At 40.2% G+C, this 6,715-nt stretch overlaps 1 protein-coding gene across 1 annotated transcript in view; it reads left to right on the plus strand.

Moving 5' to 3' along the window:
- LOC122554722 (terminal uridylyltransferase 4-like) overlaps nucleotides 1-6,715 on the plus strand; it is an 86,545-nt gene that overhangs the window by 68,662 nt on the left and 11,168 nt on the right. The gene's annotated exons all lie outside the window — the stretch shown is intronic.

Genomic DNA, 6,715 nt, shown 5'->3' on the forward strand with positions numbered 1-6,715 from the left:
CCAGTACGCCCAGTATCCTTTCACAACCTTACCCTACATCCCTCAATTTATGGTGGTTGTTCTATTCCCCTATTCCTATCTCCTGAAGGGCTGTGGCATTCATTTGTGCTATAATGATCGCTGAGGAATAAGAAAATGGCAGAGAAGATGCTTAAATACTTTGTACCTGTCTTCACGTAGGATAATACTAAAAAAACCCAGAAATAAGGGAGAACCTAATGACCAGTATAAACAAGGATCATTAATATGTTAATAATAGTTTTAAAAAAAACACGAGAGAAATTAATGGGACTTAATGTAGATAAGGGAAGGGTAAAACTCCAAGGCGTATAAGGGTCAATGTAAAAGCAACAGATTAACATCTCTGGGAGTGGATCCAACTGCATGAAAAAACATGATAAAAATGAAAGAAAAGGTGAACCCAGGAGAGGTTATTAACGTCTCCAGCACACAGAATAGGACAGAGTATTTGGAAAGGGTTAGGAATAAAACTTCAAGCACACTGGATAAACGAATGACAAAGAGAAGAGGGACGGTTAATACAGGACTGAAGGTGTCGTACCTGAATGCACAAAATATACAAAATAAGGTAAATGAGCTTGTGGTGGAAGACTGAAATTGGCAGGTATGACATGATAGGCATCATGGAGACTTGGCTGCAAGGGAATCAGGATTTGGAGCGAAATATCCAAGGATATACATCCCATCGAAAAGACAGACAGGTGGGCAGAGGAGGTGGGATTGCCTTAATAGTAGAAATGAAATTAAATCAATAGTAAGAAACTAAGTAGAGTCAGATGATGTAGAATCTGTGTGAGTCGAGTTGAGAAACTGCAAAAGTTTAAAAAAAAGGGAGTTATGTACAGGCTTCCAAACAGTAGTCAGGATTTGGAGCACAAGATACACCAGGAGATCGGTGTCTCAGAAAGACAAGGTTACAGTGATCATGGGGGATTTCAATATGCAGGTCGATTGGGAAAATCAGGTTGGTAGTGGATCGCAAGATAAGGAATTTGTGGAATCTCTACAAGATGGCTTTTTGAAGCAGATTGTGGTGGAGTCCATTAGGGAACAGGCAAGTCTGGATTTAGTGATGTGTAATGAGGTAGACTTGATAAGGAAGCTTAAAGTGAAGGAACCCTTTGGAGGCAGTGACCATAATATAGAATTTACTCTGCAATTTGAGAGGGAGAAGGTGGAATCAGATGTAACAGTATTACAGTTGAATAAGGACAACTACAGAGGAATGAGGGAAGAATTGTGTAGAATTGATTGGGAGAGGAACCTAGCAGGAAAGACAGTGAAACAGGGGAGTAACCAGGAGACACAGTAGAGATTCATCCCTAGGAAAATGAAGCAGACTAAAGAAAGGATGAGACAACCATAGCTGACAAGGGAAGTCAGGGACAGCATAAAAGCAAAAGAGAAAGGATATAATGTGGCAGTAGGAAGTTAGAGGATTGGGAAGCATACAAAGACCAATGGGGACAACGAGAAATAAAAGGTGGGAGAAGATTAAATATGAGGGCAAGCTAGCCAGTAATATAAAAGAAGACTGTAAGAGTTTCTTTAAATATATAAAGGTTCAAAGTTTGTGAGAAGATTTGTAGCTCGGGTGTTCATTGCTGTGGTTCTGTTCGCCGAACCACAGCAGATATATAAAGGGCAAAGTAGAGGCAAAGGTGGATATTGGACCACTAGAAAATGACACTAGAGAAGTAGTAATGGGGAACAAAGAAATGGCTGAGGAACTGAATAAGTACTTTGCATCAGTCTTCATGGTGGAAGACACGAGCAATATCCCAAAAATTCAAGAGAGTCAGGCAGGGGTGAGTATGGTGGCCATCATCAAGGACAAAGTACTAGAAAAACTGAAAGGTCTGAAGGTACATAAATCACCTGGACCAGAGGGATTACATCACAGAGTTCTGAAGGAGATAACTGAAGAGATAGAGAAGGCATTAGTGGTGATCCTTCAGGAATCACTGGAGCCAGGGAGGGTTACAAATGGCTGGAAAATTGCTAAGGTAACCCCCTGTTTAAGAAGGGAGTAAGTCAAAAGGCAGGAAATTACCAATTAGTCTGACCTCAGTTGTGGGTAAGATTATGTAGTCGGTTGTGAAGGATCAGATTTCTGAATACTCGGATGTGCATGGTAAAGTAGGGCAAAGTCAGCATGGTTTTATCAAGGGAAGGTCATGTCTGACAAATCTGTTACAATTCTTTGAGGAGGTAACGAGCAGGTTGGACCAAGGAGAGCCAATGGATGTTATCTACCTGGACTTCTAGAAAGGCTTTGACAAGGTGCCGCACAGGAGGCTGCTGAGTAAGATAAGGCCCATGGCGTCAGATGGATAGAAGATTGGCTGTCCAGCAGTTAGGGTCCTTTTCAGGATGGCAGCCAGTGGTCTTCCACAAGGATCAGTTTTGGGACCACAACTTTTCACTTCATATGTTAATAATCTAGATGAAGGAACTGAGGACATTCTGGCTAAGTTTGCAGATGATACAAAGATAAGTAGAGGGACAAGTAGTATTGAGTAGGCGAGCAGGCTGCAGGAGGATTTGGACAAGTTAGGAGAGTGGGCAAAGAAGTTGCAGATGAAATACAGTGTGGGAAAGTGTGTGATTAGGCACTTTCGTGGGAAGAATAGAGGCGTGGCTCGTTTTCTAAATGGGGAGAAAATTCAGAAGTCTGAAATGCAAAGCGACTTGAGAATTCTAGTCCAGGATTCTCTTCAGGTTGACTCAGTAGTTAGAAAAGCAAATCTAATGTTGACATCTATTTAGAGAAGCCGAGAATGTAAAAGCAGGAATATATTTCTGAGGCTTTACAAAGCTCTGCTCAGATCATATTTAGAGTATTTTGAGCAATTTTGAATCCCATACCTCAGGAAGGAAGTTCTGGCCCTGGAGTGGGTCCAGAAGAGTTCACCAGAATAATCCCAGGAAAGAAAGGTTTAACATATGAGGGATGTTTGAGGACTCTGGGTCTATATTCCATGGAGTTTAGAAGGATGAGAGGAGATCTAATTGAAACTTACAGAATATTGAACAGCTTGGACGGAGTAGACTAATGGGAAGATGTTTCCATTGGTAGGGGAGACTAGGACCTGAGGGCACAGCCTTAGAGTAAAGGGAAGACCTTTTAGAATGGAGGTAAGCAGAAACATCTTCAGCTGGAGAGTTCTGAATCTATGGAGGCCAGGCTGTGGAGGCCAGGTCATTGAGTATATTTAAGACAGAGATAGATAGGTTTGTGCTTATCAAGGGTTACAGGGAGAAAGTGGGAGAATAGAGTTGAGAAACTTATCAGCCATGATTGAATGGCGGAGCAGACTCGATGGGCTGAATAGCTTAATTTCTGTTCCTTTGTCTTATGGTTTTATAAGTCACCTGCATCTGACAATAGGAATAGTAGATACATTGATGGTCATCATTCAAAATTCTATAGACTCTAGAATGATTTCTATTGATTGGAAGGAGACATATCAAGAGGAAGGAGAGGTAAAACAGAGAATTATTGACCTGTTGATTTACTGTCAGTCATATGAATGCTTTTATCTATAATTAAGGATGTAATAACCGGCAAGCAGAAAATAATGGTAGGATTTGGTGTCAGTATAGGTTTATGAAAGGGAAATCATGTTTAGCAAACCTGTTGGATTATTTTTGATGGTATATTTAGATTTCCATAAAATGTTTTGACAAGGTTCCGCACAAGATGTTGGAGCACATGGGATTGTGAAGAATATAATTGAATGGACTGAGAACTGGTTAACAGACAGCAAACAGAGTCTGAATAAATCAGACACTTTTTGGTTGGCAGGCTGTGACTAGTGGAGGACAGAAAGGATTTGTGTTTAGGCCTTTGTTATTTACAATCTATATCAATGATTTTGATAAACTATAGAGAACGCTGGAGAAATGCAGCAGGTCTAGCAGCATATCTGGAGAAAGAAACAGAGTTAATGTCTCAATTCAGTACAAGTCATCTTCAGAACTGTCAGGTTGTGGGTGTTGAGATTAAATGTAGTATCTCCAAATTTGCAGATGACGTAAAACTAAGTGGAAGTGTGGGTTGTAAGGAGGATGCAAAGATGATTCGAGGGGACTTAGAGAGGTTACATGAGTGGATTAAAATTTGGCAGATTAAATACAATATGGAGAAGTAGAGGTTATTCACTTTGCTAGAATAAACATGGAGTATTCCTTGAATGGTGAAAGGCAGGGAACTTCAAAGGTACTTGGGTATCTTTATTCATGAGTCATTGAAAGTTAACAAGTAGCTACAGCAAACTGTTAAAAAGGGAAATGTTTTGTTTATTCTAAGAGGATTTGAGTATAGCAGTAAAGTTGTCTTACTGTAATTGTATAGAACCTTCGTGAGACAATATCTGGAGTATCGTATACAAATTTGGGCAACTTACCTATAAAAAGATGTACCTACCCTACACCATGTGAAGTAAAGGTTCACTAAACTATCCTTGGGATGGAGGAATTTTCCTTTGAGAAAAGATCAAATAGACTGGGTCTTTATTCGCTGGGACTTAAAAGAATGAGGTAATCTCAACATACATAATTCTTAGAGGGCTCAACAGGATAGGTGCAGGACGGATGTTTCCCATCTAAGGGGCATCCCAGAACCAGGGGAGAAAATCTCAGAATAACAGATAGAAAATTTAAGACTGAGACGAGCACTATTTTATTCACCTAGCGAGTGGTGAATCTTTGTCAATCTCTGCCCCAGAGGACAGAGTGTGTCATCAACAGACTCTATGAGCAGGCTATGCAGTTTCGAGGGAACATTATTCAGCACCTTGAAGTCAAGTTAAAAAAACAGATGCTGCACCTTCAGTAGCCAGAAGTTGAACTAGTTTAGCAACTGAACAGGTTAGTACAGATGAAAACTTCTGGGGGTAAGGCAGCAGGCCCTTGAGGCGGTTGCCTCTCCTACTTGCTTGAGACATGGAACTTCTGGACCTGATTACAGCAGCATGGCCAACTCCATACTAAGTTGGCTGGAGTCAACAAAATGCTCACAACCGCACAAAAGGGATCTTAACTGGGCAGCAACATGTACAAATTGACTGCATATCTCCATGGAGTAGACATTTCTCGGGTGGCAGGACTGTTTTACCACCACCTCCCCAAACATCTCTCTACACCCTTTGTTCTTGCCACCTGGTGTCTAGTAAAATTCAACCTTCATATTCCTCCATTTACTATCTCATCCCTAACCTCCTTCATTCTGTAACCCTCCATGATAACTGTATTTTTCTAATTCCCTCCTGAAACTCCTTCACCCTTCTATCCTTTAAAATGCTTCTTAAATACTGTATGATAAAGTTTATCATAATTCTAATATTTAATTGATAATATTTGCCTGATGTATATTAGAACACTTTATTATGGTAAAGTATTCTGAAATGGATAAACCTTTCAGTATATGACAGGACATAAATTGGCTTCCACAGCAGTTTTTTTTAAGTGCATTTTTTGTCCTGCTTTTATGTTCAGAATATGGTAGATGGTAGAAGTGAGAAAAATCTGTTTGAGTTGAACGTATCACTTTATCAGCAAGCAGATCATTTTCACCAAAACACTTTGAAAAAGACTATTATTTCCCATTCTTCGATCTCGCGTACTATATCCTGTCCAGAAAGATGGAAAGTTGTCTGCAGATTTCTACTTCTGCTGTTCATTTGTTAGCCAGCAAGGACATGAAAACTCACTGAAGTCATACACCTAAGCATTCTTTTTCCTTCTGTTTGACCACTGTTTGTTTTAGCTCTCTATCTGACTAACATCAGAAAGGGCTTGGAACAAAGCATGTGCCATCACTATCTCCTCTTAGTTGATCTTTTTGATGAACATTTATAATAACGTTGCCTAACATTTTGTCATGCATTTCAGTTTCCCAAACGGTGGTTAATAAGTAGGTGGGTATTTATTTGAGGTTTTTCTTTCACACCATTGTCTGCAGCTGAAATAACCAAATATATTTTATGTTGCTTTGTTAACTGATCATAAATGAAATTTCACATTGGTGCCTTGCTACTTAAGAGAAATATGTGAAAGGTGAAACAGATTAAAGTGGCAATAAAATTCTTCGAATATTCTGAGATCTTAAAATTCAAGTTTAGACTGTGGGTAGTATGAATTTCAAATAATTCTACAATAGAATAAAGAAAAGGGAACTAATGTCATCTTAATCAAGGTCATAGTCATAGAGTCATAGAGATGTACAGCATGGAAACAGACCCTTCGGTCCAACCTGTCCGTGCCAACCAGATATCCCAACCCAATCTCGTCCCACCTGCCAGCATCTGGCCCATATCCCTCCAAACCCTTCCTATTCATATACCCATCCAAATGCCTCTTAAATGTTGCAATTGTGCCAGCTCCTCTGGCAGCTCATACCATGCACGTACAACCTTTGCGTGAAAAAGTTGCCCCTTAGGTCTCTTTTATATCTTTCCCCTCTCACCCTAAACCTATGCCCTCTAGTTCTGGACTCCCCGACCCTATCCTATCCATGCCCCTCATAATTTTGTAAACTTCTATAAGGTCACCCCTCAGCCTCCAATGCTCCAGGGAAAACAGCCCCAGCCTGTTCAGCCTCTCCCTATAGCTCAAATTCTCCAATCTTGGCAACATCCTTGTAAATCTTTTCTGAACCCTTTCAGGTTTCACAACATCTTTCCAATAGGAA

The sequence above is a fragment of the Chiloscyllium plagiosum genome, chromosome 11, assembly GCF_004010195.1.
Source record: "Chiloscyllium plagiosum isolate BGI_BamShark_2017 chromosome 11, ASM401019v2, whole genome shotgun sequence".
Lineage (NCBI taxonomy): Eukaryota > Metazoa > Chordata > Chondrichthyes > Orectolobiformes > Hemiscylliidae > Chiloscyllium > Chiloscyllium plagiosum.